The following is a 25,622-nucleotide window of genomic DNA, read 5'->3' on the forward strand; positions in this document are numbered from 1 at the left end:
AGAGGTTAATATCCAAGATATATAAAAAGCTCATACAACTCAATAGCAAGAAAAATATTAAAAAGGGGGCAGAAATTTTGAATAAATTTTTTTTCAAAGAAGACATTGGATGGGCAGCAGGTACATGAAAAGATGCTCAATATCACTGATCATCAGGGAAATGCAAATCAAAACCACAGTGAGATATCCCTTCACACATATTAGAATGGCTGTTATCAAAAAGATAATAAATGTTGGTGACAATATAGAAGAGAAGGAACCCTCATGCCCTGTTGATGGGAATGTAAATTGGGGCAACCAGTGTGGAAAATAGTCTGGAGGTTCCTCAAAAAGCTACAAGTAGAACTGCCTTATGATTCTGCAGTTCCACTTCTGGCTATTTATCCATTGAAAACGAAAATTTGAAAAGATATCTCTACCCCTGTGTTCATTGCAGCATTATTTTCAATAGACTAGATATGCAAACAGCTTAAGTGTCCATCAGTGGATGAATGAATAAAGAAGATATGGTGTGTGGAAACCGTAACGGAATACTATTCAACCATAAAGAATAAAATCTTGCCATTTGAGGGAACCTGGATGGAACTTAAGGAGATTATGCTAGTGAAATAAAGAAAAATGCTGTATGATTTCGCTTATATGAAGAATTAAAAAACAAAAACAAAAAACCAAGGTTATAGATGCGGAGAACAGATAGATGGGTGCCAGAGGCAGAGAGTCGAAGGTGGGAGAAATGGGTGAAGGGTTCAGAAGGTACAGACTTCCAAATAAGTCCTGGGGATGTCATGCACAGCATGGCAACTCTAGTTAGTAATACTGTATTGCATATTTGAAAATTGTGAAAACAGAGTAAATCTTAAAAGTCCCCATTACAAGAAAAAAAGTTGTTGTCACTACATGTGGTGATGATCATTTTTATATACAAATTTCAAATCACTCTGATGTGCATCTGCAGCTAACACAGTTGACCCTTGAACAGCACGGGGGTTGGGGTGCCAGCCCACACACAGTTGAAAATCTGCATATAACTTTTGACTGTTCAAAAGCTTTACTAATAGCCTTTTGTTGACGGGAAGCCTCACTGATAACATAAGCAGTTGATTAACATCTACTCTGTATGTCATGTTTATCAGAAATTGTATTCTTACAATAAGGTAAGTGAGAGAAATGTCAGTGTCACTAGGAAAATCATAAGGAGAGAATATGTTTACAGTACTGTACCATATTTATAAAAAAAAAAAAAACCCAAACAAAAATAAAAACCACATATAAATGGACCTGTGCAGTTCAAACTTTTGTTGTCCTAGGGTCAACTATATAGTGTTAAACCTCAATTAAAGAAAAAAAATTGGCATCTGACAGAAATCAGTTTTGAGTTTAAGTTCTTTTGTATTTTACTAGTGCTGTCCCCTGGGATAAGTTACTTTTTGAGCCCTGACCTCTTTAGCTGTTAAGTGGGTGCCATTAAGTTGTAGCATGTAGGACATAGGTGACGTACTATATATAAATGCTTCTGTATGCAAATGTTCCCATTCATCATCTGTAACTGGTCCACTACCGTCAGCTTTATGATTTGTGTTCTTTGGTTGATTTTTTATAAAGTTACCTAGAAACCCTGCCTGATCCTTTGGGTGGTGCTCATGACTTCCTTGCTGGAATATGCTCAGAAGAATGGAGTTGATAGGATGCCAGACTTGAAGTTTTGAGACCAAGGACATAGGTTGCAAATTTGAGAAATTTTACTCTCTCATATTCCTCTTCCTGCTTTCATGGCCTAAACAATTGGGAATAGTTAACTAAAATAGCCATTCAATTGATCTTAACTTTCTTTCATGAGTGCAGTTTCTTGTTGCCAAAAACATTGCCATCAGAATGCTTTTTGTTTCGAAAAACACTGAAATTCAGTGTAGTAGCACGTATGCTAGGGAAACAGTTGCTAGATTTCACAGCTTTATTATTTTAATTTTATTGCTTTTTAATTGTGTTCTTTCATGTGAAATTACCAACATTTGGCTGTTTTTACCAACAAAAGTGGTAATTTCATATGGTTCAACTGGGTATTTTGGGGTTTGGTGATAATATTTTTGTCACACGCTTGGCAAATTGTCTAATTTTGTATCTTATAGTTTGCTGTTTCCTCTAAGAACTTAATGAGTTTTAATGCCTTTTGGATTTTGTAAATTTGTTTGGTGAATGTCATTCTCAAATGATGTGAATGAGTAAAGTAGAGAAAAATAGGTGATACTTCTTAACAAAAAGAGGATGTGATGACTAATTTTTTTTTTTTTAAAGATTTTATTTATTTATTTGTTAGAGAGAGAGAGAGCATGAGCACAGGCAGACAGAGTGGCAGGCAGAGGCAGAGGGAGAAGCAGGCTCCCCGCTGAGCAAGGAGCCCGATGTGGGACTCGATCCCAGGACTCTGGGATCATGACCTGAGCCGAAGGCAGCCGCTTAACCAACTGAGCCACCCAGGCGTCCCTGTGATGACTAATTTTTGAAAAAACTTTTAATTTACGGCTAACTGGATAATTGGAAACAAAAACTAGAGCTTTTAAAGCCTTACACCTCATAGGTGATATCAAGTAAATTCTGAGTACCTAAAAATTATTTCTGAATTTTTAAAGTTCTTTGAGATCAGCGTTTTTCTGAAAGTTGTGTCTCTAGCACGTGTTAAAATGTTGATGTTTTTAGGTTCTGAGTGTTTACTGTTGTATTTTATGTTGTAAAAACAATGCCTTTGGGGCGCCTGGGTGGCTCAGTGAGTTAAGGCCTCTGCCTTCAGCTCAGGTCATGATCCCAGGGTCCTGGGATTGAGCCCCGCATAGGGCTCTCTGCTCCGGAGGGAGCCTGCTTCCTCCCTCTCTCTCTCTGCCTGCCTCTCTGCCTACTTGTGATCTTTCTCTGTCAAATAAATAAAATCTTAAAAAAAAAAACAAAAAAAACCAATGCCTTTTAGCTTAATTTAACATTCTATTTATAAAATGTATATAGTTCTCCTGTTTATTACTACCTTGAATGAGGAGCTGACGATTTGAGTTTTGTTTAAAAGGGCATTAATTTAACAAATACTTCGTGTGGATTAGAAGTAATAATATTGTGGTAAACTGTGTAGGAGCTTTTCATGTTCATCACAATGTGGTACTAGTTAATGGCTTCTCTTGCTGTCCAATTAAGGTGAAAAGGGAGGTAGTTCAATTCTTTTTTTATTTGTCAAAGAAGCATTTGTTTGTTTCCTAGGAGTAACATGTAGTGGCTTCCTTGCACTTGGTGGTGTTCCATGGGTCTGCAGGTGGGCTTACTTCTGGAAGCCTTTTCAGGCAAGCAGGCGGGGGTGATGGCTGCCGCAAGGACTCGGGTTTAGTGGGACTATGGCTCCCCCAGGCCTCATATCTTGAGGAATGAGGGTTTCCGCTTGCTGCTTCCCTGCAGGGCTGGAGAGCTGAGCTGCTTGAAGACTGTTTCGGGTAACACACTCCTTGATGAGGCTGGCGGGTTCAGAGCCCTCTGGGTGAGGGGATTGTGTAGGGAGAAAACTTGCCTTAGGGAACTGAGCTCATTGCTGCTTATGATGCCATGAACTGGCCCTTTGTAAATACTCTTGGAGCAGTGGCCGGTCTCTGTGCTAAATTTCTCTTGTGTGTCTGTCTCTTCTGTGGTGATACTCAGTCCTGTGTCTGTGGCTCACAATGGAGTCATCTTGGCTTGGCCATCATTTTAGAACTAAGTAGTAAAGAAATGTTCAGGGATCTCCCAGTTAATTTTCTGTCCTCATTTCGTATCCATCTCCACTGATCCATTTTTGGAAGTTTTATGGAGCCATAATTGACATACAGTAAACTGTGACTATTTGAAATGTACAGTCTCGTAAGTTCTGGCATGTGCGCACACTCATGACATCATCACCATCAACAAGAAAGTGAGTAGTGTGCCATTACCCACAGAAGTTGCCTCGTGGCCCTTTTTCATCCCTCCTTCCTGTCAGTTCCCCACCTCCAGAGCCACCACTGATCTGCTTTTTGTCTCTGTAGATTAGTTTGCATTTCCTGGAATGTTATTGTAAAAAAAGAACACTCTGTGATGTGTCTCCTGTACACTAAATTCTTCATGCAACACTTCTTCTTTTCTGACACCAAATGTGTGGGTTTTCCACACATCAGGCAATTTGACACCAGCTGGGTGTCCTGCAGTTTAGCTCAATTCTGACATTTATCTCCCTGGAGACAGCATCAGATCTCCCAGGTTAAGAGTTCTGTCCCATTGCACTGCCCCTCCCCCACAACCTGCCCAACTTCATTCTTAAGCCCAGACTGTTCCCTCCACTTCCAACTGGCTCTAAATTGGGCATTCCCACGACCCCCTTTTGGGGTTTATTAATTAGCCTGAGTGGCTTACAGAACTCAGGACACCAGTTTGCTTACTAGATTCCTAGATTATTACAAAATATTTTGAAGGATACGGTTGAATAGCTAGAGGTCTGGCACATCACATGAGCTTCTGTCCCCATGGGTTTTGGGATGCGCCACTCTCCCAACATAGCAATGCATTCTGGCTCACCAACCTGGAAGCTCTATCCTTTTGGGTTTTTATGTAACCTATTACATAGGTTGATTGATTAAATCATTGACCCGTGGTGTGCTTGAACTCAATCAAGTCCATCCCTTTTCCCCAAAGTTGGGGGTGGGTGGGACTGAAAGTTCCAACCCTCTGATCACATGGTAGGTTCCCCTGGCAACCAGCCCCCATCCTTCGTGGCTTTCCTGAAGTCACTTCAGTAACATACTCAGGTGAGGTGGGGAGGGATTTTATTACAAATATGAAAATCATAGCTCTTATCACTTAGGAAATTTCAAGGATTTTAGGAGCTCTGTGCCAGAAATGGGGATGAAAACCAAATATATGTGTCTTACTATAAATCACAGTATCACAGTTATGTAAAAGGAATATACTTTTTATTCAGTATATACTCTTTTTATGGTCTGTTTTTTATTCAGCATAATTATCTTGAGGTTCATTCATGTTGTTACATGTATCAATAATTCATACCATGTTATTGCTGATGAGCTGAGTTTATCTAGTCACCTTTGGTGGGTTTGGGGATTGTTTTTAATTTTGGCTCCTTTTGAGCTACTATCAGTTAAGCTGTATGAACATTCATGTGCAAATTTGCATGTGGGCGTGTGCTTTTATTTCTTTTGCATAAATACCTGGGAGTGGAATGGCTGGATCATATGGTGAGTGCGTTTAACTTTCTAGAACACTGCCACACTGTTTTCACAAGTGATTGTGTTAGTTTCCATTTTCTTCAGCAAGGTGTGAGCATTCCTGTTGCTCCACATCCCTACCAGCACCTGGTGTGGTCGGTCTTTCTAAGGCTGGCCACTCTCTTAGGAGTGTGGTTGCACCTCACTGTGGTTTTCATTCGCACCGCCTTCATGATGAATGCCATTGAGTTTCTTTCAGTTCATCCTCTGCAAAGTGTCTGTTCAAAACATTTGCTCATATATTTAATTGAATAGTTTGCTTTATTACTGAGTTTTGAGAGTTCTTTATGTATTCTGCATATAAGACCTTTAGTAGATATGTGATTTTTACTTCTGTCCATTTTATTAGCAATTTTTCCCCTTTTATTCCAGAATGTAACTTTGGGGAGTGATGTGTGATTCATTTATATTCTTATTTTTGGCACTTTCCCCTGTCAAGTGACACACGAACTCCTTGCCACCCTCTTCACTTTTTCCCTACCTTTTCTTCCCCTTTATGTCAATATATTCGGTCTGTGTTCTCTTTCCTTAGGACCAGCTTCTCAACCAGCTGTACAGAGTTAATCCCTTCCAGGGTGTAGTCCTCTCTTCAGAGCAGAAATGATTTTTAATTATTATTGAATGTGTTTGTTGACTCTAGGATGGTCAGTGCATTGTTTCTTGAGTCTGGAGATCTACCATTCTAGTGTTGATCAGTGTTGGGTTGGCCTGGCCTCAAGTACCCCAGACTCCTTGTCAGAAGCCAGAGCAGGGGTTCAGAATCAAAGATGGAAACCCTGGAGACAGACTTATCAATATCCCCTAGTTACTAAATGTTGTTTATTTTTAATTTAATTCACTGTGCTTACTGTGTGATTTAAATTTTTTGGAATTCTTTCACTTTTTTTGGTGTTACTTAGTTCATGGCCAAAGTTTTCATATATGTTTAAAAAGAATACATTCTTGTATTGTTATGTACAGATTTTTAAAGTGCTGTCAGTTAAAATTTGCTAATTATATAGTTCAAAATATGAATTCTTTTGGTTTCTGAAGTATGTTGGCATCGTGTACAAAAAAAGATAATAAAAATTCTCAATATGAAACATGCATTTGCCTTCATTTATTTTATTGCTTTTCACTTGAGTTTCTCTCATGTCTTATAGTAATATTGCTGTCCTTGTCCCCTTTTTGTTGATAGCATTGGCCTGGTATATATTTGCAGGCAAAATTTTCTGCCTTCTTGCTTATTTTGTTTTGGATATGCTCTTCAGCTTTTTTAAAAAAACTGAATTTGTGTGTTGCCTTTTTTTTTTTTTGTTAACAGTGATTTATGTACAGGTTTGAACTGCATGGGTCCATTTCTGTGTGAATTTTTTTTTTTATATCGTACAGTACTTTAAATGTATTTTCTCTTCCTTATGTCTTTCTTAATATTTTCTTTTCTCTAGCTTACTTTATTGTAAGAATACAGTTTATAATACATATAATACACAAAGTATGTTAGTTGACTTTACGTTACTGGTAAGGCTTCTGGTCAACAGTAGACTGTTAGTCATTAAGTTTTTGGGGAGTCCAAAGTTGTATGTGGATTTCTGACAGCGCAGGGGGGTGAGAGGAGCCCCTAACCCTTATGTTGCCTAAGGCTCTATGTAGTGGGTAAAAATAGTGATGCCGGGTCCATACTGCCTGCTTTTGAATTTAGGCTCCGCCACTAACTGTTATGAGGTGTTGGTCAAGTCTACCTAACTCTCGGTGCTTTAGTTTCTTCTCTGCCACAGGGAAGTATTAATAAATAGTTTCTACCTCAGTTTGTAAGAATTAAATGAATTAGTATATTTAAAACACATAATAATGCCTGACACATTATGTAAGTCTTAGCCACTATACTAACAGATGAGTTCATCAATGAACATTCATTAAAATTATGCAGAAGACCACTGTTAGTGCTTTTTATTTCATTAAAATTTTTAAAAATCCATTTCCTGCCCACTGCTGAGTTTATTCAGTTTTTTCCATAATAGTTTTTTATTGATACACCAAGTATTTTTTACTTGTTTGCACTGAATTAAAACAATAATTAAACATACAATACCTGAATATATTCTCTTTTTTTGAGAACTTGGAACCCATTTGAGATTAAAGTGCTCTTTGACTCTCATGTCCATCCATCCCCCTTAGAGGTTATCACTGTTACGAACTTGGGATGTTTTCTTCTAGACCTTTGATAGGCCTATCTGTATATACACACATAAAGGAGATATGTAGTCACTTTTGCACAAATACTGTAGTGTTATTGTGAACCTTGCTTTTTTCATTTATCACCATATTTTTGAGTTCACTCCATATATATTTACCTTGTTGCTTTTGACAGATACCTTTCCCTTTCGTAGTCATTTCCAGTTTTTCACTACAGCAGTGATGTAGTGAACATTATTGTACAGGAATCCCTGTGCACAAGTGAGAGTATTTCTCTCAAAAGAATAAGAAGCAGAAATGGGGGCGCCTGGGTGGCTCAGTGGGTTAAGCCGCTGCCTTTGGCTCAGGTCATGATCTCGGGGTCCTGGGATCGAGTCCCGCATTGGGCTCTCTGCTCAGCAGGGAGCCTGCTTCCCTTCCTCTCTCTCTCTGCCTGCCTCTCTGCCTGCTTGTGATCTCTCTCTGTCCAATAAATAAATAAAATCTTAAAAAAAAAAAAAGAAGCAGAAATGGGAGGTCAAGGATATGATATTCTTAGTTTTACTGGTTATAATCCTTTGGAAAGACAAGTTGCCATTATTTACACATCCATGAACTAACTCTACTATTTAACTTTTGGATACTTGATAGACACACTTAAATTTTCCCAGTATAGTAAGGGAGAAAAATCGTATTTCTTGTGGTTCCACTATCCTTATTGCTAGGGAGATGGGGTATCCTCCTATCTCTGGGTTGGTTGCTATTTGTGTTTTTCTGACGTGAGTTGTCTAGGTCTTCCCATTATGGTTCTCCAGCCACACACACTGATGGCCACATCCTCTCTGTCCTGTGTTTCGTTTATTATGTTCTTTAGTCCAGTATTTCTGCTTTTTAACTTCTGGAGAGTATCTATCATTTATAATTCTCTCATCTTACTGCATATATTTTAAGTGTAGATCTGTTTTTTCCATTTCTGGGGATTCGAAGCCTAAGGAGAAGCCTAGACAAGATGTTCTATTTATACCTTTTACCTAGACTTGTTTCTCTTTCTTCAGTCTTCCTGTTCAAATTACATATCTTTTGAAATGATTTCCTGTAAAGAGTTAATAGCAACACACACACCCTAGTTCTTATAAATGCCTCATTTTGATTGAGAGATTTACTTAGTATTGCTAGGGCCTAAAGAAGAACAATGAGTTACCTATTACCCAAGTCAAGGAAAAGGAGAGGGTCCCTTACCCTTGTCCCAAAGATTATGTTAAACTTTAGTTTTCCTTACCATACCCACACACTACAGCATTTCTCTGATTCCCCTTAGAGACCATATAACTTTCTGGCCGATGTCAAACGAGATTTGAGTTACCAGGCGTCATGCTGAATCATCCTCAGCAGAGATGGAGGTGGAATGCTTCCCTGGCCTGGGAGCTAGGATAGGACACAAATATCTGGCTTTCCAGGATGGTTAACCAAAGGCCAGCTACTTACAAAAACTCATGTGTATCAAAAATACAAACCAGAATAAGATTAGGAGCTCTATGGCAACAGTGTAGCATCAGGAGTTGGGGGACCAGACAAGACCACCTATTTAGTACAATAATAAGTTATCTTCTGTAAACAGAAATTTGGAAATGTAGATCAACTTCTTCCTTTCATGGTTGGAGTGGACCACTCACAGCAGATTGTCAAGTGCTTGGTTCAGTGTTGGGAGGGTACCTGGAAGAGGAGGGAATAGAAGCATCATATGGGAAGTTAAGGCTTACGTGGATACCAAGGCAGAGAATTGTTGCTGCCTTGGCTGCCTTTATATACTGATAGAACACAGAAATAAGGTTGCCTTGGCTTGGTGGCATATTTACAAATGCAGCTCATGAGGGAACATTTACAAATGGGAATGTGGTGGGCAGAGCACCAGCCAAGTCAGAGAGGAAGCCTCTCATGTCTCCTGGGTCCTTGGCAAAGCTCAATAATGCGGGTCATCTGGGATGTCTTTGTCTTGATCTCTGACTATAAAATGTGAAGAAGTTAGTCTATATCTCCCAGGTTCCATTTATCTAAAAAAGTTTATTTTATTAAATAGCTGGTTTTGTCTGACTGGTCAAAATAGGGAAGGAAAATAGTTCCTGGCAAAAGCATCTTCAGGGCTCCTAGAGTGGTACCATGCATCAGGATAAATTTGAATCACAGGAAAGAAACAGAAAACTGATATATGCTCAAGTATAAAATATATATAAAATATATTCTGTCATGTCAGATGTACTGAGTGTCTGGTTATATGGGCAGCAGGGCCTTATACAGGGACTTGGAAACAGAAGACGAAAAATGAAACATTTTTAAAACATTTCACATCTAATAAGAGCTTAGTAATTTATTTAAATAAAAAATCCATACTAAAGAAACATAAGAATCAATTTAGGTAAATTTGGATAAATAGAGATAAATGGTGGAAAGTTTTAGAACAGAGGCTTTCTTTTTTTTTTTTTTTTTTGTAGCACTCATCACCCTCCCCCATGATCCCCAGGAGGGAAGAGCAGAGGAAAGAGACCCAAGGATTGTTCTTGGTGATCGTTCTTTGCCAAGATTTCACTCTACTTCCATGTATTCTCACCTATGACAGATTGCTTTTCATCACTTATACTGGCTTTGAGTTTTCTTCCCTCAGCAGAGAAACTGCAGGACAGGAGCCAAAGGGGAAAACCTGGGTGGGGAAGAAAACTCAACCTAGACATCGAATCTCTGCCTTTTCAGTTAGACCCACATATCAGCTTCCACCTGAAGTGTCTTCCAGTGCCTTTTTAAAACCCACAAAAGGCAAGTGGTCACTTCTTACGTCAGAATGCCCTCATTAAATAGGTACTTGACAGGCTTTAGGTACATCACATTAGTCTGCAGACGTGAATCTGCTGTTTTGCCCTGGGATACTTGCATAGTTATTGAGGCTGCTTAGCAATTTTTAAAAGTGATGGAATGCATCCCTTAAACCTTGAGTGAGGACCTCCATTTTCCCATCTGCTGTGCTTAATGAGTAGCAGCCCCTGTGTGCCAGGCGTGGTGCTGCAGGGTCTGTGATGCTGTGTCCCCCTCCCTCGCCCACCACGGAGTCTTTCTAATTAAGTTAAATTTAAATTAATTTGCCAGGTACGAGAAATACCTATAATGTAGTGGTTGTCATACTGAGTTGTAACTTAATTTATACATCTTTGTCTCTCACTAAACCATTAATTCCTTGAGTAAAAGGATTGTGTCTTTTTTTTCTTTTAAGGATTTTATTTTATTTATTTCTTGTGAGAGAGAGAATGAGGAGGGGGAGAAAGAGAAGCAGACTCTCTGGTGAGCGGGGAGCCCAATGCAGGACTCGACCCCAGGACCCTGAGACTGTGACCTGAGCCGAAGGCAGACTCTTAACCAAACAAGCCACCCAGGTGCCCCTAAAGGGATTGTGTCTTCTTTTTCTTTACTCTTTGTATTGGTACTCGCTAAAGAATAGTAAGAATGCACCAAGTGCTTGGAGAGCAGATGACTCCAATATGGTAGTTTCTGAAAGGCAGTGAAATATCTAACTGAAAGGACAAAACAGCATATCGGAGCTGGAGGGAATGGAGGGAGCATATCTTCTTCTTAAGAGGAAACTGAGGCCCACCTTAACTGTGATACCTGCTCAAGGTCACGTGGTGTTAGTGACAGAACTGGGACTACAAGCCTGGCCCCCTGTTCCTAATCTAGCGTTGTTTCGCCATACCTTCCTGTGTCTCATCATGTAAAAAGATACAGACCGTGTTCTGAATAGCAAAATATAATCATTTATCCCAGCAAAGCGCTATTGATTAAATCTCACCCAGTTCCCCCCGCCCTCTCAGCCCACCCCTCCCAGTTATGATCTAAAGCTTAGAGCTAAAAGAGGAGGCGAGGCAGGAGAGCTCTAGAAGGTAATGTAACCGGTTGGGAGTTGATGAATCTTAGACTCTTCCGCTGGCTGTGGGAATGCAGTATGAGGGGCGAACATCTCCCGGGGAATGTCAGTAGGCAAGCAGCGTGCTGCGAGACTGGGGTGCACAGACATGGCCCTTGCCCTTCAAAATAAAAAGGGCCCAGTGGGAAGTATGGTGGGAAGCCGGAGCAAGGGCTTGGCAGCACTGTGTCCCCCTGTTCCATACGAGTGTGGGTCCAGGACCACCTCTGCTGGGGTCACTCTTGAGTACAAAACTCACACATTGAAGTCAACATGATTAAAAAGCCAGACATCTATTGCATTACACATGCATCTAGCTCGGTGTGGGTAATGTGGTCCGTACCGCGTGATTTAGTCCTACCTCGCACAGCACTTTGATTGCCTGGCACACAGCAGTCAGAGCAAAGGTTACCAGCACATCAAGAATAGAAAAGACAGAATCATTAGCACTGTCAGGTTCTGCTGGCCGTGCGTGCTCTCAGAACTCACAGGATGGTCTTTATGGCTGCAGAGGGGAGAAAGGAAGCCATCCCCAAATCTATTCATGCGATTTTGTACAGTCAGCTGTCACTATCAGTAATACTGTTTTAAAATATGTCATAAAGACTTAATGCAGTTAATATAAGTTACTCTGGATCCAATCAGCCCTTCCTACAGTTGCAGTCCAGGCTGGGGAGTGATCACAGTTGTGGGTTTCAATTTAATTTATACTGCCCGTTGCAGTACATTCCATGCAGGAAAGTGATCTATTACCCATACTAATGATCCACACTAAGTGTTATTCCTTTTTTTCCAAAACAGTTTGCTCATTTTGGGGTCTGCGTGCAAATACTTCGAGTACACTCAAATATTTAGTCCTTGAGAATATCAGTTTCCTTTCTTTTTGCTTTGTGATTATAGTTAGCTGTTTAAAGTCTTAACAAAAGAGGAAGCTGATATGTTTGTCTTGTTCTTACCATGATGACAAGGGTTTCTCTTTCAGTTAAGATGTAAAAGGTTTCTCTTTCAGTTAAGATGTAAAAAGTTGCAAACAAGCATTGCTTCCCTCAGTAAGAAAGAGAAGAAGCCATTGATCTGTGAATTATTAACTTTTCTTGAATGATGAAGTGTAGCAAGCCCTCTTGAGGACAGAGGGACACTTAAGCTATTTTGTGTTTTGCAGAGCAGGGGAGGAACAGGTGACTACCATAGAAGTGGCTAAAATGAGTTCTTAAAGGTTGAATGTGAGTTAACACATCTGTTTAGAATAACTAGGAGTCCAGATACAAGTGGGGGTTCACACTCACAAGCTCTTTTCCGCAGGCCTCTACCAAGTGCTCATGAGAAAGATGAGTGGCAAGCCTGGTGACTAGAAGGGACCCCACTGGTGGTACAGCCATGTGGGAGATGACCATATTGGGGGACTGGCAGGATGGGACGTCTATTATCCTGCCCCTTCTCTCCTTTGACACAGAAGTTGCTGGGAGGGCGGGAGATTGGCTAGCCCCCAAGACCCACATAAATTTTACTGCTTCTTGAGGAAGGCTTGGAAACCCTTTTTTGTCCACGCTTTGTAACCAGCAAAGGTCTGTTTCTGGGGCCAAGCATAGTAGCAAAAGGAGGACAACTTCTTAGCCCCATGATCTTTCACTGACAGAAAACAGAGTTCTCCTTGTGTTGCATGAGGAACAGAAAGCTCTCGTGCCGAAGACGGGCAGATGCAAGACGGAGTTTAGCTGCCATAGGAAAGAAAGGCACAGATGCTGAGGAGGCCCTGCTCCGTGGTCCAGGTCCATAGGCCCTTCCTGGGATACAGGCTGGACCAGGAGAACCAAGAACTTTCCCTGCCCCTACCATGAACTTCACATCTAGAAACAAAGCAATAACAGTTCTCTGCTGGAAGGTGAGAGTGTGGAGAGGGACTCCTTTATGACACAGGTGTGAAGGGACTGCTGGGTGGAGTAGGGACACTAAGAAAAATCTGGCATTTCAGACCCTACACCACATACAAGGTAGCAGCCCATCACTGGGGGATTTTCGTGCTTGCTACATCGGATAGCCGTAGGTTTATTCAACTCCTCTGTAGTATTGGCATGCTGGAAGACCACACAAGTCCATTTCCAGGCAGAAATACTGTTTAGCTAAGTTGCAGTGTTCTATGAATGATGACCAGCATTGAGCAAAAAAAATTATGCCACACAAGGCAAGAAAAATAGCCGTTGTCAGGAGATAACACTATCAACAGGAACAGGCTCAGAGATAACCCAGAAGTGGGAACTAGCAGAAACTTAAAAGTAACTGTGATTAGTGTATTAAAGAATATAGTAGAATAAAGTGGACAATATGCATGGACTCATAGAGAATATCAACAGAGACAAAACCTTTTAAAAAATTAAATGGAAACTACTGGAAACAAAAAACATGAGTTGAGTTTGTTAGCAAACTGGGCATAGCTGAGGAAAGAACCTGCTAATTGAAGCTTAAGTCAACAAGGTAAAATGAAATTATTGGATCAGGTGGCATTTTTTTTAATTTCTTGAGGAATCGCCATACTGTTTTCCACAGTGGCTGTACCAGTTTACATTCCCATCAACCATGCACAGGGGTTCATTTTTCTCCACATCCTCGCCAACATTTTGTCATTTCTTTTTTGTTTTTTTTTTGTTTGTTTGCTTGTTTTTATAATAGCCGTGCTGCCAGGTTTGAGGTAAGATCTCATCGTGGTTTTGGTTTGCATTTCCCTGATGATTAGTGATGTTGAACATCCTCTCATGTGTCTGTTTTTAATCTAATTATTTGTTTTAAAACTAATTTGAAATGATATGTGCACCCTTATGTTTATTGCAGCATTATTTACAATAGCCAAGATATGGAAGTGACCCAAGTGTCCACTGATAGTTGAGTGGATAAAGAAGATAGGGCATGGGGCTGAAAGTTCGAAGCTTCTAATCATGGTTTGGTCTTTCTGGTGATGAGTCCTCATCTAGGAATCCACCATTGGTCACCTCATTAGAACATAAGACATTCCTGTCACCAAGGGATTTAAGCCAGGATCAAAGACCAAGTATTACAATAAAAGATGTTCCTAGTACCCTTATCACTTACAAAGCTTTTGGGAGCTCTGTGCCAGGAACCCAGGGCAGATATGAATATACATCTTCTGTTATTTCACAGAGGGAAAAAGAAAGTACAGAGGGTAGCACAAAACCTCCAAGAACTATGGAACAATATCAGTAGCGTAATATACACATAATTGGAAATCTAAAAGGAGAAGAAAGTATTATCCAGAAGAAATACTTGAGGAAACAGTACTAAGAAGTATCCAGAACTAATGGAAGCAAAAAAAAAGAAAAAAAAGAAATACATACAGATCCAAGGATTTCAGAGAGCCCCAAGCAGGATAAGAAATGGGAACTGCTCCTCCAATTCTATAAACACAAGAACCAAGCTGCCAAAGTACCAAAGATAAAGAGGAAGTTCTTGAAGGCAGCCATAGGGAGAAGGAACATTACAAATGGAGGAACAAAGATAAGAATAATACTAGAATAACATCTTTAAAGTTCCAAAAGACAAAAGGCACAATCTTGTCAATCCAAATTTCTATACCCAGCAAAAAATATCTTTTAGAAAGTAAAGGGTGCATGGCTGGCTGAGTCTTGATCTCAGAGTAGTGAGTTCAGGCCCCAGTAGGTGTGGAGCCTACTTTAAAAAAAAAAAAAAAAAATTTTTTTTTTTTTTTTTTTTTTTTTTTTTTTAAATAAGAGCCATTTAAAGACTTATTCAGACAAACAGAAGGTGGGGGAATTTATTGCCAGGAGATCAGCCCTAGCATGGAGGACATGGGGAGTTAGGAGAAGGGAGTTGGGGGAAATTGGAAGGGGAGGTGAACAATGAGAGATTATGGACTCTGAAAAACAATCTGAAGGGTTTGAAGAGGTGGGGGGGGGTGGGAGGTTGGGGGAACCAGGTGGTGGTATTAGAGAGGGCACGGATTGCATGGAGCACTGGGTGTGGTACAAAAACCATGAATACTGTTATGCTGAAAATAAATTAAAAAAAAAAAGATTAAAAAAAAAAAAAAAAAGAAATGTTAAAAGAAGTTCTAAGTGCCAGATGGCAGTTTGGATCTACACAAAGAAATGAAGAGACCCTGATATGAAAAATGAGGGTGAATGTAAACACTTATTTTTTATTTTTAATTGGTTTATACAGTAATTGTTCAAAGTAAAAATAACAGTGTGTTGTGGATTTATAACGTTAGTGTAATGTATGACACCATAGGACACAGCATTGGAGGAAGAAAACAAGTGCACTCTTCCAGAGTTACTGTTCACAACTATGTTGAAGGTAGACTGTGGTACGTTAAACATATTTTAAGACCTAGGGAAACCGCTAAAAAAAAAAAGTTAAAACAAAAGTGAATAAAAGCCAGCTATAGAGATAAGATGACATAATACAAAATAATTATAAGAAAACAGAAAGAAGCAAATGGAGCAAAGAGCAGATGGGACCTATAGAAAACCACTGGCAAGATGGAAGGTTTAAATTCTACCATACCAACATTACATTGAACGTAAATGATCGAAGCACACCAATAACAAGCCAGAAATTGTCAGACTGGATAAAATAGCAAGACTGAGGGCACCTGGGTGGCTCAGTGGCTTAAGCCTCTGCCTTCAGCTCAGGTCATGATCCCAGGGTCCTGGAATCGAGGCCTGCATTGGGCTCTCTGCTCGGCGGGGAGCCTGCTTCTACCTCTCTCTCTGCCTGCCTCTCTGCCTACTTGTGATCTCTCTCTCTCTCTCTCTCTCAAATAAATAAATAAAATCTTTTTTAAAAAAAGGCAAGATCAAACTACATGGTATTTTAAACCTACTTTAAATATAAAGACACAGAAAGGTTAAAGTTGAAAGGAAGAACTTATATTGCATAAACACTGACCAAAAGAAGTTATGACTGAAGTAGACTTTGGGACAGTGATTATGTCCAGGGATAAATGGAGCATCACATAAAGACATTGGGGTTATTTCATCAAGAAGACTTAATAATCTTAAATGTGTATATAGACTCAACAACAGACTTTCCAAATACATAAACAAAAACTGATAGAACTCAAGGGAGAAATTGACAAATCTAACAATTATTGTTGGCAGCTCCAGCCCGCCTCACAGTTCATAGAACATGTTTACAAAGAATCAGTTCAGAATATCATATTGTCTTAGTCACCACAGCTGAATATGCATCTGTGTGACATCCTTGTGGAACCAAGACCCTTTTTTGGGGCCATCAGACAAATCTCCACAAATTTGGACAAATTCAGACAAAGCATGTCCTCTGAATACAATGAAATTAAACTGAAAATTGGTAACTGTTAGAGATCTGGAAAGATCCACCAATTATTTGGATTGCTAAGATGACTGCTTGTCCCAGATGGTTTGGTGTAGACAGGAATGGTTTGGGAAGGGACATTCAGAGAACTTTATACTGCTTTAAACATTTGTTGAGGTTGCTTTTATGACTTTTTAGAAAAAAACATCCAATTAATCATGCTATAGGAAAGTGTGAACAGGTATAGGTTAATTGTAGAGTTAATAAAATTGGGGGAAAATATTACATATCTTATTTTAAAGTAATAGTACCATTAGTATGTTACTTCCCCCACCCCCAACACACACATTCTCGTGTGAGCCTCTGAACCAGCCGTAAGGCAGACAGGGGAAGTGTAATGAGCACACACAGGGACGCGGGGTTAATTTGTTAAGGTTAATACATAAATCAGAGTAGAGTGTACGTTTATGCTATTTGCCTTCCCCATTTTTACCCACTCGATCCCTGTCATCCCTTGCCAGTCACCAATCCCTTTCGGTTTTCATGAAACCTCGTCACCGGTTGATGTGCATCACTGCTTGTTGTTCAGAGTTTGAGGACCACATCGGGGAGCGTTAGAGGAACAGGGAAGCATGATGCATTAACAGTGATGGAAGGAGAGGCAGAGCTCAGGCTGGGGTTCTTAAGAGCGTCCTCACATGTGATTCGTAGGCAGTGCAGTGAGCTACTCGAGTTGCTGCGAACTCAGACATGCTGGCTCAAGCCTAACTGAGAGTGTGTGCGTGTATGTGTGGGGTTTTCTTTAGACTTTATTTATTTGAGAAAGCGAGAGCTCAAGTGTGGGGGCGGTGTGCTGAGGGAGAAGCAGATGCCCTGCTGAGCAGGGAGCCCGATGTGGGGATGCGGGCTCGATCCCAGGACTCCCAGATCATGACCCGAGCTGAAGACAGACGGTTAACCCACTGAGCCACCCAGGCACCCCCCATGTATGAGTTTTTAATAACATTGCCATGCTGAAAGGAACACATTGGTAGCCTATCCATGGGTGTTGGAAGCTGTGGGGGTCTGGAGGGGGAGGGACACTGCAACAGGGCTGGAGGCTAGGTTCTAATGATGGCCAGGGTGCAGAAGTGTGTCTTGGGCCAGCCTGAAGCAGCAAGGTGGAACTGAGTCCTCCGAGTGAACGCTGGCATGTTCAGAGGGTTGTCAGAGCCCTTGAAAATGGAGTAGAAAAACTGCTCGCCAACCTAGAGAAATGGCTTGCCATCTGCCCGGGGCTCCAGAAGTCAGAAAAAACCTTGAATTCTCAGTGAGAAATTAGAACCCCGGTCCTGTGCCAGGGTCTCAGTAGAAGCAAGCGCAAAATTGCCCTGTAAGGAAACTTTCCTGAAACGAGGTGCAGAGAACAATCCCCACCCTGAGAAATAACTTAACAGTGATGAGTGATGAGTTAGGTGATCACTGGGCGGGTGATGGGTGCAGTGGATATGGGCATGCGTGCACACACATGAATTAGCCCACTAGGTAATATAGGTCATTCAGTGATCCGGATCCCAGAAGCGGACAAGATGGGCATCAGCCGGTCTCCACACATGTTCCTCCCTGCCCCTTGTGTAAACACAGCCCTTGCTCCTGCTCACAGTCAGCTTCCTCTGCCTTTATGGGGGACTCCTCTTGACTTCCTGGTCCCTGGCCCAGTGAGTCCAGAGTACTGTCCAGATCCAGAACGTGCAGTACACTGGGACCCTGACCATGCCTCTGCCAAGCGTGAGCTATCTGGGGGACTCCGACCCCTAGCCCTGCAGTGTCTGGTGGTGCAGGGTTGGAAGCACAGAACCCCTCAGTAGGCTCTTGGCAGTGATGCTAAGTGGAGCCATTCCTGGTTCTACCCCTTGGTTTCCTAAACTGGTATGTCATTCTTAGGCATATGGCACCCTAGAGAGGTCTTTGACGTAACAGACTGCGTGGGGAAGCACGGTGTCCGTCCTTTCAGGCTCTCCTGAGCTAGTGCTTCGGTGTACTTTCAGAAGGCTACTCCAGCGTTCACTGGGGCCATCCGCATCTGGGTGGTGGGGTGTATGATACTGCTGAGAAGTGGGGCCCTGGTCAGATGCAGCAATGTATGGGATCCCATCAGGCCAGTTCTGGGGGGCTGATGCTACAGCCCTGTGGGTCTTGTCCCCTTTGTATGCAGAACCTTTTCCAGGGTGGGATCCTTTGCAGTGAGGGTTGGCGTGATACAAAAGTCTTCACATGATGGCCATTCCCAAATTTCCACCCGCTTGCTTTTATCCAGACTGCCTTGTCACTGATATTGCTGCTCCTTTCCTACCAGTCCCCTGATCACACAGACAGGCAGCCCAGTATCCATATTTTCAGCCGCGACAACTCCGTCTCTGCAATGCAGTGTGAACTGGTGTATTGCTCACAGCCTCATGTGGGGGAAGAGGTTCCTCTCCAGAATCTTCCAGGTCCATCCCCAAATGCTGCTGTCCCAAAGCCATGTTTGTTTCCTCCCCTGCCACCCCCGCCTTGTCAGGCTGACCTGTCAACCCAGCTCATGTTTGCCGTCTTCCTCCCTTTAGATATACAAGTCAGGATATCACCAGAGGTACAGGGCATGGAATGCGCATTTGCTGTGATGAGTGGCTTGGAGGTGTGGACTTCCTGCTCATGGGAGTCAGCCATGCCTCTCACTCTGGCTTGATCTGGGTCGTGCCAGTTCCATCTCTTGATGGACCAGTTGACCTACAGTCTTCACTCACCAAGGGGAACCTTGGCTACTTGGGCCCTTCCTGCTCCATGATCTCTACCAGGGCCTGGTAATACACACACCAAGAGCTTTTTCTGAAGGTATGCCATTCTTTGCTGTGATGGCATGACCTTCTTTGGAATCCCAGGGGGCATGCATTTGATTTTCCCTGGGAACTTGCCAGGGGCTCCATATGTGCCTTTTACCATTACAAACACAGCCTGCACCATCCAGGGTCGCTGGGTCATATGGCCCAAACATCATGTTGCTTGTGCCAAGCCTGGCCCTGAGACAGAGTCTTTTTGAGCTCTGGGCCACACTCAGAGCTGGCAGCTGCTGTGTCACCCAGTCTCTGGCCAGGTTGCCCCGAGGACCCAACCTAACAGTCCCTGTGCTTCCTTCCCTGTAGGTTTGTCTTTTACTTAAGAGGGGCTATCCCAGCATGTCCTTACCGCCACACCCCTAGAAGCTTCACCAGAGTCATCAGACCCGGAACCTTCATTGAGTTTATCTCCCACGCTCTAGAAGCGTGTGTCTTATGAGGGCCTCCAGAACATAACCATCAACCATTGACTTGTCCGCCCCAGTCAGCACCTGTCAGTCTCCCTGCCCAGGCCTGGAACTGGGCACCCACGGGACATCGGGGAAGGGTTGTGTGCCACTAGTGCACCTGCTGACTGGTGGCGGGGAGGCCTCTAGAGTGGTGTGCTGACCGCTTCCGGAGGGTCCTGGTGGGCAGTGGGGAGGTGTTTGGAGTCAGCATCAGCGTGGGTGTCCATCAGAAGTCCCTGTTCCAGTTGTTAGGATTCCTGAAAGCCACAGCCTGGACCTGCATAATAATAGAGCACTTTGAGCACTTGAACATCCTGAGCTCCAGAGCTGTCACAGTTAGGTCCACAGTTCCATTACAGGTCACGATGAGGACCTGTTCACACCCACCAGGAAGGCTTGAATGTTCCCGCTTCTAGCTATTAACTCCTTGTGAATAGCTTTCAATACTTTGTTACCCTCTGGCATGCCACCAGTACACACTAGCAGTAGCTAGCCAACTCTGCTGTTTTTGTAGATGCTTTTCCTTCTGTGTCTTCCAGGGGTCTGCCTTATTATGCCCATCATGGCCTTTCTCTCTACCAGGACAGTTTCCGGGTCCCTTACAACAGAAATCTCTCGCCAGCGCACCACAGTCTCGTGGCAGCGCTCTCCATGCCTGCCCATTCAGACGGCCTGCTCGTTGCCTGCAGAGTGGTCTATGTGCAAGGCCCAGATCCCTGTCTTACCACTCATTTCCCCAGACCACTCTAGCAGCCACTTGGATTCGTCTGGGTCCTCAAGAGATGGCCCTCAAGATGGGATCACACCTGTGAGGATCTGGTTAGGGGAAATGCCTGTGTGGCAAGAAATAGAGGAAGCGAGAAAAGGCTGGAAGAGCCATTAAACTGGGAGGCAAGTCTGACCCCCCAGTGAAGGCGGGGAGGGGAGGCTGGGTGGAAGCATCTTCTCCTCATTGGCCGTGCCGTCTGAGGGAGATTGCACAATCTAGGGTGTCCTTGTCTGTCTCTTGTCTTTGCCAGTCTGTTATGTCATTCTGTTCCCTTGCTGCTAATTAACCCTGCCGATCTGCATTTCCTGTGGTGGAAGACTTACCCATCCCTGCCGTTCAAGAGAGCAGCTGCTGAGCGGGGTGTGGGGTCCCACTTCCGAATTCCAGGGAAAGGCTCTGCCTGGTTTCAGGCCGCATCTGGAATCTAGTTCACTGTTATGTGAACCAGGTTGTCTCTCTCTAAATTGAAACTTTCCCAGAAAGCTGGACAGACTGCAGTTTAATAGTAATGCCTTATGTAACCTCTAATAATCCTTACACATCGATTAGTAATCTTTGGGTGTTTTTTCTTAGCATACAGAATAACCTGGAAGAATGATCTGGAAGGGTCATAGTTCTTCTAGCGAAGGAGTTGAGAGGCGTACTTAAGTCGTCTGTTGGTGACTAACAGGGTTAGTCCATTACATGTCTGTTTTTGGCACTGCAAAGCATTTTCAAGAGTAATGACTGACCCAACATTTTCTCCTTTACCTCTACCCTGCTGTTCAATTTGTTCAAAACTAGATTAGTGTCCGATAAAATAAAGGCCATCTGGGGAAAATTACACGTGTCAGAGTACTTTTCACTGAATTGGAAAGCCATAAAAGTGATTGGTAGATAATTAGAACTTTAAAAAGGAGCCACAAAACAATTTGTCTAAAATTGGGAAGAGTACCATGGCCTCTCTCTGTTGTCATTTGTATTTAGACGAGAGTGGGAGTGCCAAGTAGATGCCTAACGGTTACGAGAAATGAAGGCTCGGGTTAATTAGAGCTGAAATGCTGCAACAACCGCAGACAAATTCCTGAGGAGAAGGCCAGATTGAGATGTGTCTGTCTACACATGCGGGTGTGTGTGCGACTGGCAGAAGGTTTTTCAGTGCTCAGGCTTTGTTGGGGAACCGTAAAAGTCAGTGTGGAAAACATGGAACTTGTAGATGCGGTCCCGGAGTTCAGAAAGCTCAGAGTCCACCCTGGGAGAAATTCCCAGCCTGGTTCCAGGCCCAGACACGGTGGCAGCTTGCTTGGAATAGTCAGTGGGGACACTGATGAGCAGCTGCCCTGGTGCCTCATGGGAGTCCGTCTCAGACTTCCCTGCCATTTTGAGATACAGTACATTAACAGAGAGTGACGTATGGTGAGGCCAACACATGGGGCAATGGCTGCCAGTGAAAAGATAAGTGTTACAGATGCCAGGAGGAGGGGTGGGCCACATCATGAGGGGGCCACATGGGGAGGCACCAGCTTTCGAGGCTACCTGGAGACAGAGGGAGCAAGAGAGGGAAATGGGGGCAAGAGCCTTTATTGTGGCTCCTGTGGGAAGGGATAGGTGAGGTGGGGCGAGCAGTTTTGGGATTGGCCAGATTATTACAGCGGGCTTTGGGGCATACTACTGTCCCTAGATGCCTGGTCCCTGGCACTGGGGTGGTTGGGGCGGGTGGACAATGGCCTGGGGTGTGAGAGCAGAGAGAGGAGATGGAGGCTCTGGGTTGGTAGATTTGCATAGGAAACATGAGCTCCTGGGTGAGTTCCCTAGCTCTGGGAATTGGCTAATTCTGGGATGAGCAATCTGTCCAGTCCAGGGACCTGCGTCTGCCTCCCAAGATGTCAAAGTATCAGAATCCAGGTGTAGGAGACATGGTTAATACACGTGTACGGAGTTAAGCTTTTCTCTTTTGTGTCCTAATAACATCCTGAGCAAGCCTCTGGGTCAGCACCTTCCGTGGGGCTGCCAGATACCCCCGGGGTGTTAAGTCAACGCTATGTGACACCAGAGGGGGATGTCCGGAATATGAAGCTGAAGGATGGGGCAGGCGTGGGTGGGGTATCAGAGCGGGATATGAGCCCTTCCCACTGAGAACATCAGCAAAGTCGTGTATGCATTTTCTAGACACTCCCTGTGTGGGAGACGGCCTGTGCTAGCTCCCACCGAGTAAGTACAAAATGAATGAGGAAGAGGGGAGTATTATATGCATAGCATTCAGCTCCTGAATCTTATATTTACCGCAAACTCTTATAAATCCCTCTTTTAAGAAATGATTTAAAAGCTAATTCATGCCTGGGCCAGTTACACAAACCAGCTTTCCAACTACCCACGAATTTGGATTCTCCTAGAACATCCGGGTCACTGGCTTTTCTGTGCCGTCTGTAGAGTGTTTGCCACCGTACGCTTCCCCCCGCATCGCTCTGTGCTTCTTTGTGGACATAATGATTTTTGTTGCTTAATTTTCTTCATTTCATTGCAGTCCCTGTCGATCAGTTTTCAGTATCTTTCTTTCCACACTCTATGCTTTTATTAAGTTTATCAGTGATATTTTTTCCTTTTGACAGTTCTGATTTTCTGATTGTTGCTATTGTGATTAGTTACCATCCTGTTGTTCTAATGCGTTCTCCCAGAAAGTCATGGCAACTCACAGTAGATCTTATATTTTTGCCTTGAGACTTGGAGATCCAGAATTTGCATGTTTTAGGACTCCTTCCTGGAGCGTGTCCTTCTTTCACATAATTTTTATACAAATATTATTATTCTGTTTTCTGTGGTCCAAATCATCAGCTAGTAAACTGTTCCATTTTTTATTATAATAGGAATAATAATTAACGTTATAATAACCTGTAGATAGCATAAAATGAATACAGTAGGTCACGTTGTTGAATGCCACTATAAGCCAGGTTGTTTGAAATGATTTATATGTGTAATAACTCATTAGATCCTCATTTTCTAAGGTAGGTAGTGTTCTTATCCCCATTTATAGGGGGGGGAAACAGAGGCACAGAGAGGTGAAGTGATGTACTGTAGGCAATGCACCTAAGTCAATGAAGTAGATTGAATTTGAAAAATATGGTCAGTAGATTGAGCTCTCACCTTCATGGACACAGACAGAAGTAGTCGAACATTGCATAATTGAAGAGAAATTTTCCCACTCTTGCTTTCCTTTGCTTCATTTTCCACATTATCATAGGAACCTTATTCACCCCTCTGATTTCAGTCAGTGGTCATGTCCCGCACCCACCGGAGGCTGCCCATGACTCTGCAGACAACTCAGCATTCTGCCCCCCAAAATGGTTTTCTGACCCCGAGTTCATTAATCTGTGTGTTTGGATCAGTGTCTTGCTTCCTTGTAGAATAGAGCTCCACTGGGGGAGGGACCTTGTCTGCTTTCAGTCCCCACTGGGTCCTTATGACTCGCCATAACACCTGGGTAGGCAGTAGGCGCTTGGTAAGTATTTATTAGATGCTCGAGCAAAAAGGGGAGAAGAAAGACAAAGATGTATTACATGCTTAGCACATTCCAAGTTTTTAGATACAGTATGCCATTCAATTATTGTACCAGCTGGGAATAAGTTTTACTCCAAGTAACCGAAATCTGACTACAGTAGTTTAAGCAAAAAGGATATTATTTGTCTGGCATTTCAGGGCTGATCTGACTGCTCACCAATGTCCTAGGCTTTTCAATTTCTGTTCCTACAAGTTGGGCAGTATGATAATCTTGTCAAAATGACAGTAAATCTCAGTCATTGGATTTTCTACTGTTGTATGAGCCGTAGATTGGTTACCTAAGCAGTAGGTTTGAAACTCCGTGTGCCTCCTTAAGAAAAAGTTGAGATTTTATGTTAGTTTATAATGTACTTCTTGAGGAGAGAAGTGAAAAGAATTGCTAGAACATTGGGGAAGGCTCTCCTGAAAGGTCACTGTCCATTCTTACTTAGATCTGAGGCATCAAAAGCTGATGGGAAATCGTGTGGGAGAGATTCTTGGCAGGTGTAACTGTAGGGTGACCTGGTTGGCATTTTCCATAGGGACAGGCCCTGGCTCAATGTCCATGTTTGTAGATCTTTTCTTTTCCAACATTCTGGGGGGAATGTCCCGGTCTCTTTGGATGGGGAGTGGAAAGGAGGCTGCCAGTGCTCTGGGAGCCAAGAGCTCGCTGGAGAAGTGAGCTAGGGAATGAGGGTATGGGGAGCAGCTCTGTCTTACATTCAGTGTAGACTTTGACTTAATACTCTTGGCCTTAGCGCATTTCCTACCATAATCTTTAGCCGTGTTTTGTGTCTCAAGTCCAAATTCTAGAATTCACCGGAAAGTAAAACAGCTGGCTGGGGTGGAGTAGGAGCAGCCCGGGAAGGGAGAAGGAGTTTGCGAATGGATTTTTGAAAGCCAGCCTCTTTCCTCTTTACATATTCATCCTTATAGATCCTTGTAGTACATCTGGTTTATTAGCTTATCCCTGCTGGGGATCCATTCTCCCCCAACCCCTGTTTCATGGATACATGGCAGCTCCGGCTCCTGAGCCTTTGCTGGGGAGGGTGGGCATGGTCCAAGCGGGCTCACTTCCTGTCTCCCTCCATTTCCACCTGGGTATGGCCTTTTCTGTGTCTTCATCTGGTTGGTTTCGTCCAGTTGGGGGCTGCTGTGTTCTTTCCTGCCGTTAGCACTTCTGGGCTTATGCCTTTTCTGTCTCTTTTCATTTTACCAGAGAGGAAAGGAACGTAAAAATGCGTGTATTCAGTTCATACTTTACTGGAAATCTTGCTTATGTTATCTTTCTATAAAAGTAGGATTGTATTCTCTATATATCTTTGAAATTGATAAAATTTATGTAAGTAATTAGGCATCTGTTGT

The 25,622-nt window shown here is 42.8% G+C and overlaps 1 protein-coding gene across 3 annotated transcripts in view; it reads left to right on the forward strand.

Moving 5' to 3' along the window:
- WASF3 (WASP family member 3) overlaps positions 1–25,622 on the forward strand; it is a 130,878-nt gene that overhangs the window by 61,408 nt on the left and 43,848 nt on the right. The window contains exon 1 of one of the 3 annotated variants that reach the window (XM_047722972.1): positions 19,434–19,524. The exons of the other annotated variants lie outside the window; for them this stretch is intronic. The gene's annotated coding sequence lies outside the window, so the exon portion shown is untranslated. Of the gene's footprint in view, positions 1–19,433; positions 19,525–25,622 lie in introns of those variants that run through there. 3 annotated transcript variants of the gene reach the window in all.

The sequence above is a fragment of the Lutra lutra genome, chromosome 3 (genome assembly GCF_902655055.1).
Source record: "Lutra lutra chromosome 3, mLutLut1.2, whole genome shotgun sequence".
In the NCBI taxonomy this organism is placed as follows: Eukaryota; Metazoa; Chordata; class Mammalia; order Carnivora; family Mustelidae; genus Lutra; species Lutra lutra.